Source organism: Sciurus carolinensis, chromosome 12 (genome assembly GCF_902686445.1).
Source record: "Sciurus carolinensis chromosome 12, mSciCar1.2, whole genome shotgun sequence".
NCBI classification, from domain to species: domain Eukaryota; kingdom Metazoa; phylum Chordata; class Mammalia; order Rodentia; family Sciuridae; genus Sciurus; species Sciurus carolinensis.
The window spans coordinates 897,451-908,699 of record NC_062224.1 but is presented as its reverse complement, the minus strand read 5'-3'; positions in this window follow the sequence as shown (position 1 = coordinate 908,699).

Genomic DNA, 11,249 nt, shown 5'->3' with positions numbered 1-11,249 from the left:
CGGCCTCCTTTCTTTGATACACATTTTCAAAAATGACAAGTTCTTACAACGTGTAACTTGGTCGTATTTTATACTAATTGCCTTTAATAAAGCCTTTTTAAAAATGCCAGGCCTGTCTGTTTTGGGCCTCTGCTGGATCCTGGAGGCTGTCAGGTGATGGCAGCTGGACACCGGGAAGGAAGAGCAAGGCTCAGAGCCCGAGCCAGCTTGGAGCCCGCTCAGGCCCCTGCGCTGCCTGGGCACCGCCCGCAGCTAGCTAGAGCAGGGTGGTGGCCACGGGCGCCTGCCTGACCGGAGGGCAGTGCGCCTGGGGCTGGGGCACAGCCGGCAGGGCTTCCCAGGACAGTGCTGCCCACTGAGTCCCCGGGCCCTGCAGAGCAAAGCTGCCCCTGAGGCTTTCCCTCAAGGGAGTGGGCCAGGAGGTTTCGTCCTGCTTTGCAGTCGAAGAGCCACCAGCAAGCCTGGCCCCTCATCCTGGCCCATTCCTTAGAGTGCAGCGGAGAAGTTCTGGACGTCACTCTCCGTCAGTCAGCCTTGGAGTTGACGTGGGAGGAGGGTATCAGTGGGGTCGGCAGGCCTCTGCTGACCTGGGGACAGGGCGTGCACTGCCTCTGGAGCACGGGCTTCGGGAGTCACCCTGTGTGCGGCGCAGTGCCGCCCGAGCCACCTGGGCCCGTTCCCACGGCCACCAGGCCTCCTGCGAGGCTCTTGGGTTTGGGGCTCAGGGTTGCTCGGCTGGGGTGTTAGGGTGCTCAGCACGTGTTTCCGTGCGGGGAGCACACGCCTGGCGTGTCCAGCATGCACAGCCAGGGAGGAGACCACACCCCAGGGATGGCGCTGCCCGCCGGGGGGACTCGGGGATTCCTGGTGAGCTCCCCAGGTGCCTGACGCTGAGAAGGAGCCCCTCAGAGACCCGTGGTTCTGCGTCCACCCCAACTCAGGCCAAAGCAAGCAGTCCTGGGGAGATGCACTTGCCAAACCAGGAGCAGGGTGTGGTTTCCACAAAGCAGCACCGCCCGGCTCAGACGGCAGTCTGTTCTGTCCCAGTCCCGAGGCCGAGGTCCGAGCTCAGGGTGTCCCGGCCTGGTCCCCAGCCCTCTCCTGGCTTGCAGACACCCTCCTCTTGCTGTGTCCTCGCAGCTGGACGTCCCTCTCTGTGTGCAAGGACACCAATCGCTGGATTAGGGACCCTAACCATACACCTTAACTGCCTTCAAAGGCTCGTCTCTGCAGATCCCAGAAGTTAGGGCTTCAACATGAATTTGGGGGTGGGGCACAGAATTCAGCCCACGATTGGCATCAATCAAAAAGTACCATGGCGACCAAAAATACAGGACTTCCAGGAGCCGGCGCAAGCTAAGGATACAGACCTCAGCGTTCCAGGTGAGCATCCGGGGATTTGACAAGCTTGGGCTGTGAGCAGCTCACCGAAGGAGCCAAGGGCGGGGGCGGCTCACGCCACTAACGGGGGAGCCGTGGGCCACGGGCCCTGGGGTCTGGTAGGGGCACAGAACAAACAGCCTTGCAGCGGGATCAATGTCAGGTGTGGGTGGCACCATAACGGGGTCGGGGGTCCTCAGTGCTGGGGAGGGGGCTCTGCGTGGCTGAAGACCAGGTTGGAAAGGCCGCAGCCCGCGCCGGGTGGGGCGGCCTCAGGAGCCTCGGGAGCCTCGGGGCCAGGCTGGGAGGCAGAGCAGTGCCAGCCCCTCCTGCTGAAGGACAAGTGTGGGGAACATACAGCCCGACTGAGCAGAGGCCGTGGTCTCAGAGCCAGCAGAGAGGTGAGGGTGCTGAAGGTGTTGGCGACCAGAGGGAGCCAGCGACGATGCCCGGCGCTGGCAGCTTGGGACCTGGCAGTGGCTCTGCAGGCGGCCCTCCTCCGGCCACATCCCCTGCCAGGGGCTAGGCTGACCTCCCGGGTCTGAGTGCCATCTCCCCGCCTGAGGCTCCGCATCAGGCTTGTGTTCCCTGGGGGACCCTGAAGACCAGCGCGCCCTGGGCAGTGTGCTGGGGTCCCCGTGTGATCTTGCAGACCAGGAGCAGCCTCCAGGAGGTTCTGGCCCTGCCTGCCCAGCTCGGCCCCACGTGGCCACTGAGCTTGGGACAGGGCCGGGCTGACGGAAGTGCTGGCAGTGGGAGACGCACAGGGAGTTGAAGACCACAGCACACATGGATGGTCTCACTGTTGGTCACATGTCCAAGTGATATTTTGGATACATTGGGTTAAATAAAACAAAATCTCAGTTAAGATCAGCTTTGCTTATTTCTTTAAAATCCGGCCATCTGAGGACGGAAGACCACAGGTGCGGCTTGCCTGGTCTCGGGGCCGTGCCGCAGTGAGCTCCGTCCACTCGCACCGGCCTTCCCTGCACTCCTCCGCCAGACTTGGGTCAAGGTGTGCGCTGGTCAGCGTGAGGCTTGTGGACAGAAGGCCGAGCCCTTCCGGCTGACCCTGGCACTGTGAGCAGGAAGCTTTGGGGAGACGGTCCCCGCCCGCCAGCTTCAGGTCCCGCCCACCAGCTTCACTCTGCTCTGGTGGAACAGACCAAGCATTCCGCGGCAGGTGGTCCAGAGGGTGCTTCTCATTCAGGGGGAACGGGCCACTTCTCGTGGTCAGAGGACCAGCCTTTCCAGCCAGGGCCCAGGGTCCAGGGCTCCTGGACCGAGTCCACCCTCTCCTGTTGGGTTCTACCGCTCACCTCGGGGGACTTGCTCCTGCCAACCCACTGCTCCAGTGAGCTGTCATATCGATGTGACAGAAAGGACCCCTGGAAAGGGCAGGTCTGCCTGTGGCCCAGTGGGGCCCTTGGGGGCAGCGAGCCAGGGCAGATGCTGAGCTCAGGAGCACAGGCGCTGGGTCGACCAGCGGCTTTACACCAGTGGCAGCTCTTCTTCCCTGTTGCCTGTGCACCGAGTCCACCAGGTCGTCCCCGGGGGCGAGGGGCCCGGGAAGGTGGGGCCCATGGTTGTTTTCCTGTGGAAGAAGCAGGAGAGGCTGACCATGCATTCAAGGCATCCGACCACATGGCGGGGCAAAGAGCAGCCTCCAGGGCCGGGGAGCAGGTGCAGAGGCAGGAAGGGACGTCCAAGGGCTGGTGGCAGGGGGGTGGGGCTGGCCACCAGGCCCTGGGCCTCCTTGGAGACTGAATGTGTGGATGAGGGGCCGCGGCTGTTCAGATGATGTGCCTCCTAACCACAGGGTAGACCCATGTTCTTTTGCCAGAGAGCAGACGTCTCCTGGGTGCAGTCACTTCTCTCTCCCACACCTGCTCCAGGGCAGCAGGACCGTGCAGACCTGCTGGAGAGGGACCTGGTGGAGCTGTGCAGGAGGCAGCTGCATCCCACACCTGGGGCAGCTCCAGCGTCCCTGAGCAGGGTGTCATGGAGGAGGGGAGAGGCAGCCCAAATCCCAGAGCTGCACCCCACAGGCTGGTCACACCTGTGTCCACCCACACTTGGCCCTCGTGCCTCCTGACCCACAGGATTTCCAGCACGGGGTCTCTGGTCTTCAGCTCTGATGCTTCCTCCAGTCTCAGCTCCGGGGTGAGCAAGGACCAGAGGGAGCTGGGCGAGGTGCGGGGCTCCTTCCTTCCAGGACAGGGCCCTCACCGGGCTGAGAGGGCTGATGGGCAGCTGCCGACACACCAAGCACACAGCAGTGCTGCATAGACAGCTGGCTTGTCGGACAGGCAGTCCCACCGTGGGGGAGGCACCTGGTGCCCCGAGGCTTCTGCACAGCTGGTCATTCCCTCCGGGTCCTCGCCTGTCTCCGAGGCCGTGCCCCTTCCCTCTCTAGGCGTGACGCCCTTTTCTGCGTGCTTCTGTTCTGCTCCTTGGCGGCCCGTTGTCTGCCTTCTCCTGGGCCACCTTGCAGACGTCTCTCTGCAGCCCACTGCTGCAAGGTGTCTGTTGCTGTGATTCAGAATTACACGCTAACATCATGAGACCATCGACGGAGGGGGCAGTGGGTCAGAATGACCCTCACCTAGGTACAAACTGAAGAATGGTTACTAACACCCACACAATCACTGTTCACATGGTACGTTGTTTAGGAGCAATAGGAATCAAAAGAGAGCAATTTTTCTTTACATAGGAATTGTCACACTGTATTGTTAACATGTCACACTAAGTAACTGATGATGGGCACAGAGGTGGGGTGTTCCCGTGGGAGAAGCTTATTTCCTACATAACATGGAGTCTCAGAGCAAAATGGAGTCTGTCCAGTCATTTCCCTCAGAGTCTGCCTAGAACATTCTCATGGAGCCAGATCTGTCAGCCCATCACAGGAGTAAAGAGGGACACTCAGGATTCAGCCCGAGCACAGTCAGAGGGCCACAGCTGGACTCCCAGAGCCCGCCTCCTGACCTTAAATCCTTGAAACCTCTTCGTCAACAGCTCGGAGAGTCGTGGTGTCTCTGCAACCAAGCTGTGGTCCGCAGCAGGTGCAGGTGGACACAGGTCCATGTCCAGGACTCTGCGGGCCCTGGGCTTGCAAGGTGCCCCTCCGAGCCTGTGGGCCTTGCTCAGCAGACTGCTCTCTGCCTGAAACCTGACGCTGGTGGGTGACTCGTGCAGCTATTTCTGAAGGTTCAGGCTTCAGCGTTGATGGAAATCTACAGGAACAGCATTCTCTGCTCTCTGGCGTCTTAATGATCACGCCACATCACAAAGCCAGGTTGAAGGGACCAGCAAAAAGTCCCTTGGCCTGTGTGTCCACCATCACACGGGCTCCTGGGGGGCTCTGGCAGCCCCTGGAGTAGTGGCCAGCATGGTGGGTGTCTGTCCTGATGGCCTGGTAGCTCACATGCTGCTCTGGTGACTCCTGCCCAGCAGTGGTGGGGGCTGTTGGGGCCGTGGCCCCCGCTTCCGCTGCCTGGGGTGGGAAGGTGTGTAGGCTTCCCCTGGTCAGGGGACATTCAGGAGCATCTTGGCCTGTGCTGGACATTGATGTCAGCATGCAAGTCACTGCCCCTCCCCAGGCCTTAGGAGACGGGTCACATCCAGAGAGAAGAGATGACGAAGCTGGTCTGCAGAGTCCAAGTCAGCAGCCAGGGAGAAAGGTAAGGTTTCTTGACCGTCCCCCGTGAGCTCAGTGACTTCATGACCCAGTCCTTTAGTTTAGCTCAGGCTGCATTCTGGAAAATGCCCCACTCTTCACTTTGGGACTTCCTTGGGACCCAGGGACCTGGCCACACTGAGACCCGGAGTGTGCATCCTGCTGCCCTCCCTCCAGCTGCCAGACAAGCCTGCCGCATCAGGCTGGCTGGCCCCAGCTGCCCTCCAGGGACTCCACACCGTGAACGGGCCCCGGAGGCCAGGCTGGGCTTGAGACCTAGGTTCTAACAGGAGGCACGGGGAGACTCCAGTTCTCCACGGCAGGCGAGCCACGCAGATGGGGGCAGTGCCGAGAAAGGCGGCTGGGAGCTGGGGGCGCTGAAGTCCAGCCCTGCCGGCAGACCACCAGCAACAGTTTCCTCCATGGCTCGCACGCAGGGGACGGGTTCCCGTGGCAGTGCTGGGGCTGCGGGAGCCACGCTGGCCTGTCTGCTCTGTCCAGACCGAAGGACCCGGTTCTCAAAGGGCTCGTCTCCCTCTCTCTGCAGGGCACGCCAAGAGCCTGGCCAGGCTGTAGACCACAGGCCTCTCAGGCCTCGGTGTGTCTGTCCCGGCTGCCCTGGCCAAGTGACCAGGAGGGGAGAAGACCAGGAGGGTCTGCTGGCCCCATGAGTCTGCTCCCTGGCGTGGCAGGGCGTGTGCTGTCCGTGTTGCCGTATGCTCCTGAGTGACCGGGCCGTCTGCCTCCTCAGCACCACGTCCTTGGGCTCCTTGTCCACAGAGCCAGGTGTCACTGTGAGAGAGCACTGCCCGGCGTCTGGTTCTGGGTGGGTCTGGCCCAGCTCTGGTGTCACCATCCTCGGTTCCTGGAAGCCTGCGGATGGCCACCTCGGTCCCCTCTAACCCTTCCTTTCCCTGCTGCCCTCGGGCCGGGTTAGAAGCTCATGGCGGGCTGCTTGGCGCCTGGGAATTCAGCCTCCCAGACGGCCAGTCAGAGAATGGGACAGCATGGCTTCTCTCGCCTCTTGTCCAAGTCTCTCCGACCCTCCCGCTGCAGATGTCTCCAGAGTCTGGAAGTGGACTCTGCAGAGGTGGTGGTGTGACACGGGAGCCCCGCGCTGGCAGCCCTCACCCAGGACGCGAGTCCAGCCGTGGTCACCCACCACCCCCGCAGCGGCTCCTCGGGACCCGCCCAGCCTTTCCCTGGGGGTCAGGTTTGCACTTTCCTGTAGCTCTCTGCCCCTTAAATGGTCTGCTGCCTCGAGCCATCACTGGGTTTTGGATGGGGAGGCCTATCTGGCGCCCACGGGCCTCATGGTCAATGCTCTGGCCACCCCGAGCTACCTCGCAGCCAGCTGCACCAGCTCTCCTGTGGGTGGAAGCCAGGCAAGTGACAGGCCTTCCTCAGCTGCTGAAGGACCCTTGCCCTTCTGCCCACCTGCTGCTCTCCTTGTATAGCCTGGGATCCCTTCTGCTTTCCCCCTATTTGCCATGATCACCACCCTGGGGAGCCCCTTTTCCTATTCAAATAGTGCATCTGCTGCCGGTTGCCCCGTAGCCCCCAGGAGCCCCCACCGGCACCCCGTGGCTCAGAGCCAGAGGTGGTTATGCTGCTCCTTGTCTGGGCAGGATGGACCTCAGCAGGACCTGCACCTGGGACTGAAGCCCAGGTCTGTGGGCGGCTGGCACTGGGCACCAGGTGACTGCCAGAGTCCCTGCTGCAGCAGGTGGGCCCATTGCACAGCAAGTTCTTGAGGAGGCAGCTGAGAACCAGGGGACAAGCCAAGCGTCTGCCTCCCCCAGGCTCCAGCTGTGTCCCACGGCCAGCGTGTCCCCGAGTAAAAGGGGAGGTCCTCCAAAGAGGGCTGGGGCCCCGGGCGCAGGCCCGTGAGGAGGGAGTCTCGAGGCACCAGTCCACCTAGAGGCAGGCCGTGTCCCGCCGCGAGGCAGGGCCTCTTTCTCACCCGCCCGCTCCAGTTCCCACGGGCAGGGGCCTTGTCTGCCCCTCTGCTCTGCCCCACTCAGCAGCTTCCAGTGGGGTGACTCCGGTCTGCTGCAGACCCTGCTGCTCTCCAGGCCTTCACTAGTGGCCGCCCAGCTCTCTGTCCGTGACCTCTTCAAGATTCCTTTCCTGCAGACTTGGGGGTCAACTGCCTTCTGGAAGACTCTGCAGTGCAGGAAGTCCGGGCTGGGAGCTGGTTCGGGGCTGCGTTTCTGCTCTGGAAGCTTGTGGGAAAGCTCAGCTCGGCTCAGGGCTTGGGAGCCCCTGCTCTCGCCCACCAGCCCTGGGCGGTGTGGTCCCGCCTCCCTCTCTGGTAGCACCTTCGTCTTGCATTTCCAAGATGTCTCCTTGCTTCTGAGTCCCACCTTCCTGCTCCTTAAGCCTCCATCCCTTGGGTGTTCTCTTTACACTCAATTTCTTGGGAAAGCCTGACCCCCACCTCCTTTTTTATTTGAGGTACTGGAGATGGAACCCAGGGCCTCATGCACACTGGCAAAGCGCTCTACCCCTGAGCTACAGCCCCGGCTCCTTGTGTTTTATTTGGAGATAGGGTCTTGTTCAGTTGCTGAGGCTGACTTTAACTTTCCATCCTCCTGCCTCAGTCTCCCGAATAGTTGGGATGACAAGCATTGCCACCACCCCTAGCCGAAAGCTTGACTTTAAATGGACTTATCTGAACTGGTACCATCCAGGTTCAAATCACCAGACTCGAATCCCATTTCCTAAGGTGACAGATTCACATTGACATTCCACAGGGACCTCATTGGGTTCCCTCCCCAGCTTCCCGTTAGCTTAGCAGTGTTCCCCTGTGTGTTAGTCAGGGTTCTCCGGAGGAGCAGAATCAACGGGAAGTATGATTATAAAGAGGGGATTTATTAGGTTGACTTACACGACCAGAAGCTGAATAGTCCACAGTGGCCGTCTGTAGCTGCAGAGCTGGAAGAACCAGCAGCTGCACCGTCCAAGAGGCGGAAGCCCCAGAACAAGAAGGATCAACTGTGCTACCCTAGGCCAAGACCAAGGTTTCTGGAAACTCCCTGGAGAATCACTGGCAGGGTCTGCTCTGGAAGAGTGAAGAAGCGAGAGTCCGATATCCTCAGACGATGGAAGCAGCGATCAAGAACCCATTCAAGAGGAGTGGAGCTTATATCTGCACCTGCTTCCTTGTTCTTCCAGCTTTTGTTCCATCTAAGCCACCATCCTATTGGGTGGTGCTGCCCACGCTTAGGGAGGGGCTGCACTCCAGTCCCCCATCCCACATGCCAGTCATTCCTGGACACGCCCCCACGGACACACCCAGAGCCTCTTAACTGTGGTGTCTGTCAATCCAATCAGGCTGACAGTTCACATGGACCATTAGACCCTGTCCCCGGGTCATGTGTCAGCAACCCCTCTGCCCTTAGGATTGTCTTCCCCACCAAGCCTGGCCACAGCTCTTACTCTGGGGGGTGATGGAGACACCACTGTGCCCTCCCGCCTGGCCTGGTGGAGTGAGGAACGAGACACAGACTGGTTTCTGTCCGGGTCAGGGCCCATCAGCCTGAGCTCGCAGGGTCTGGAGACCTAAGAGCCGAGGGCGGGAGGGAGAGGCTGAGACCAGTGCTCTGTGCTTCTCTGCTCTTGAGGAGTGAGCACGGGCCAGCGCCACGCCCGCAGCGGAGGGCCTCGGAGCCGGCCTCCGCTCTCGGCTGCGCCCTCGGCTTAGAGGAGGAAGGGGCGCCCCTGGCCTCTGCGGCTCTCTCGGGAGCAGCCCTCCTTCATCTGGTGCTGGCTTGTCTTCAGGAGGCACGTTCAGCGTCCATCCTTCAGTGGACACGGGCTGCCTCTGTCTCGGCGTCCTTCTGTGGGATTTCATGCCGGCGACCACACCGACCTCCAAAACAGGGGCGTGCGGCCACAGATCCCTGCACAGTTCCTTCAGCACCATGGAAATAGAAACGCGACAGCCACGTGTGCCTGTGGTCCGGTTTGCTTGGGGAAACTGGTAGTCTGGAAACTGGAGGCCAGTGACTCAGGGGCAGGGGCGGCAGGAGGCTGTGAGGAGGCAGCCCTGGAGAGTCTGGCGTTGGCGGCACGGGTGCCCATGTGCCTGGGGTGGGCGTGCGAGGTGAGGGCCACGTCAGGAAGAGTCTGCAGGACACTCACGAAGCACGACCTGGCGACGGCTCAGGACCACCACCTGGGCGTGGGGACCACAGCGGGGGTGCGCAGGGTTGGGGAGCGTCCCCCGCGGTGACGGAACCCCGAGAAGAGCAGCGTGGAGGAGGAAGGCGCTGTGGCCACTGTGTCAGAGCTGCAGTCGGGGTCAGCGGGCTCCGCGGCTTTGGCCCGCGTGGGCAGAGCCTTGTGGCAGGGAGTGGGGCCGGAGCAGCGACCCACCTCCTGAGCTCTCCACAGCTCTCAGGAGTCCACTCGACTGTGTCCACGAAGGGATCAATCCAGAGGCCAGGCCAGAGCCCTCATGACCCCATGGCCTCCCAAACCCCACTTTTTTTTTTTTTATGTGGTGCTGGGGATTGAACCCAGGGCCTTGTGCTTGCAAGGCAGGCACCCTACCAACTGAGCTATCTCCCCAGCCCCCAAACCCCACCCTGGGACACTGCTGCCCTGAGGACTGAGCCTTCAGCACAGGAGCCTTGGGGGACATTCAGGAGCCATAACAGGGAGAGAGATTTGGCTCAACTCTGGGTAAGACAAAGTAGCAAAGTGAGAATTTACAGTCACAGAATAGAGCGGGGTGGAAACCCTCAGAGTAGGTGAGGGTGGGGAAGCACGCGTCACCTGGGGACCCAGGTGGGGAACCCACCAGGGCTGAGAGCTCTGCTAAACAGATGCCATGGGCACCTGCTGGTTTAGACACCGCCGGTCTGAACCTGGAGGTCCAGAGTGGAGGCCCAGCTCAGAACCTTGCTTTGGTCCAGCAGGTTCTCTGCAGAGCCCATTCTGCCTGGCCAGCTGCTCCTGTGAGGCCTGTAGGAAGGGAGACCGGAGGGGCCCTCTGCCTGCCTGCCTGTCTCCTGTCCACACCATCCAGGGCCATCTGCTGCAGCAGAGGGTGCCCACAGCCTCTCCAGCTCAGTGTCACTGAGCTGAGCAGAGTGGGTCCCAGCTCGGGACCTGGGCCAAGTCTCGGTGATGTGGCAGTATGCGCCGGCGCCGGGCACCAGGATCTTTTTGAGTGAGACAGACACAAGTTTTGGGGACCAGAGAGTGACCTGTGTTTGGCCCAAGAATAGTCCCCAAGGATGTGCATGCCCCAGCGAAGTGTCAGTGTCCCCTGAGCAAAGGGATTTTGTAGTTGTAATCAAGTCTACATACCTTAAAACGGTCAGGTTTCCTGGGTTTTCTGGGTGAGCCCACAAGTGGGGGAAATTAGCCCTAAACTAGAAGTGGCTGTGTTTCCACCTGACGAGACCTAAAGGAAGGACTCAGAAGGATCGAACTGCCTCAAACAGCTGAGCTGCCTCCCTGGACAAAGCTCAAAAATATTTATAGAATACAAATTACCTAGCAAGCCAGGCAAGACCCATGATGTCTGGCAATCAACAAAAAAATACCTGATCATGCAGAGAAGCAGGAACACAGAGCCACGGTGGAGGGAAAATCAATCGACTGAAACAGACCCGGCGGATGCAGGTGAAAGATGAGGAGACCAGGACATCAAACGGCTATCACAGGCCAATTCCGGGCGCCTGAAGCTGCATCTCTTTGGATGTGACCACGGCGGGGATGGAGCTTCTGCCTCGCTGGAGAGACGCTGGGACAGTGGTGTCTGGGGCCTGGTGAGCAGCTGGAGGGCCACCGCCCTTCCCGGGGGCCACAGGCAGCCCCTGTCCTGGCTCTGCTTAGGGAACTCGCCTCTTTGGGTTGCATGTATCCCTTTGCTGAGGCTGCAAGGTCACCACTGTCGAGGGCTCTGAGTTTCAGTGGATCATCGGTTGTACAGCGCGAGCCCTGGAAGGTTAAGATCCCAGGGGTCAACGGCTGCTCCTGTGCTGAGCCGGCCAGGTCCCCCGCTCTGGGCCTCTCCTGGAGCCTCGGGCTTCTGCCCAGCTTCAGCAGTAGGCAGAGGGAGACAGTGGGAGCCACGTAGTCTCACTGCTCTCAGGCTGGTCTCGGGGAGACCCCCTCCACCTGCCCAGCGTCGCCCGCGCAGCGCTATGGCAGCATGCGCTTCCTTCCTCGGCCACTT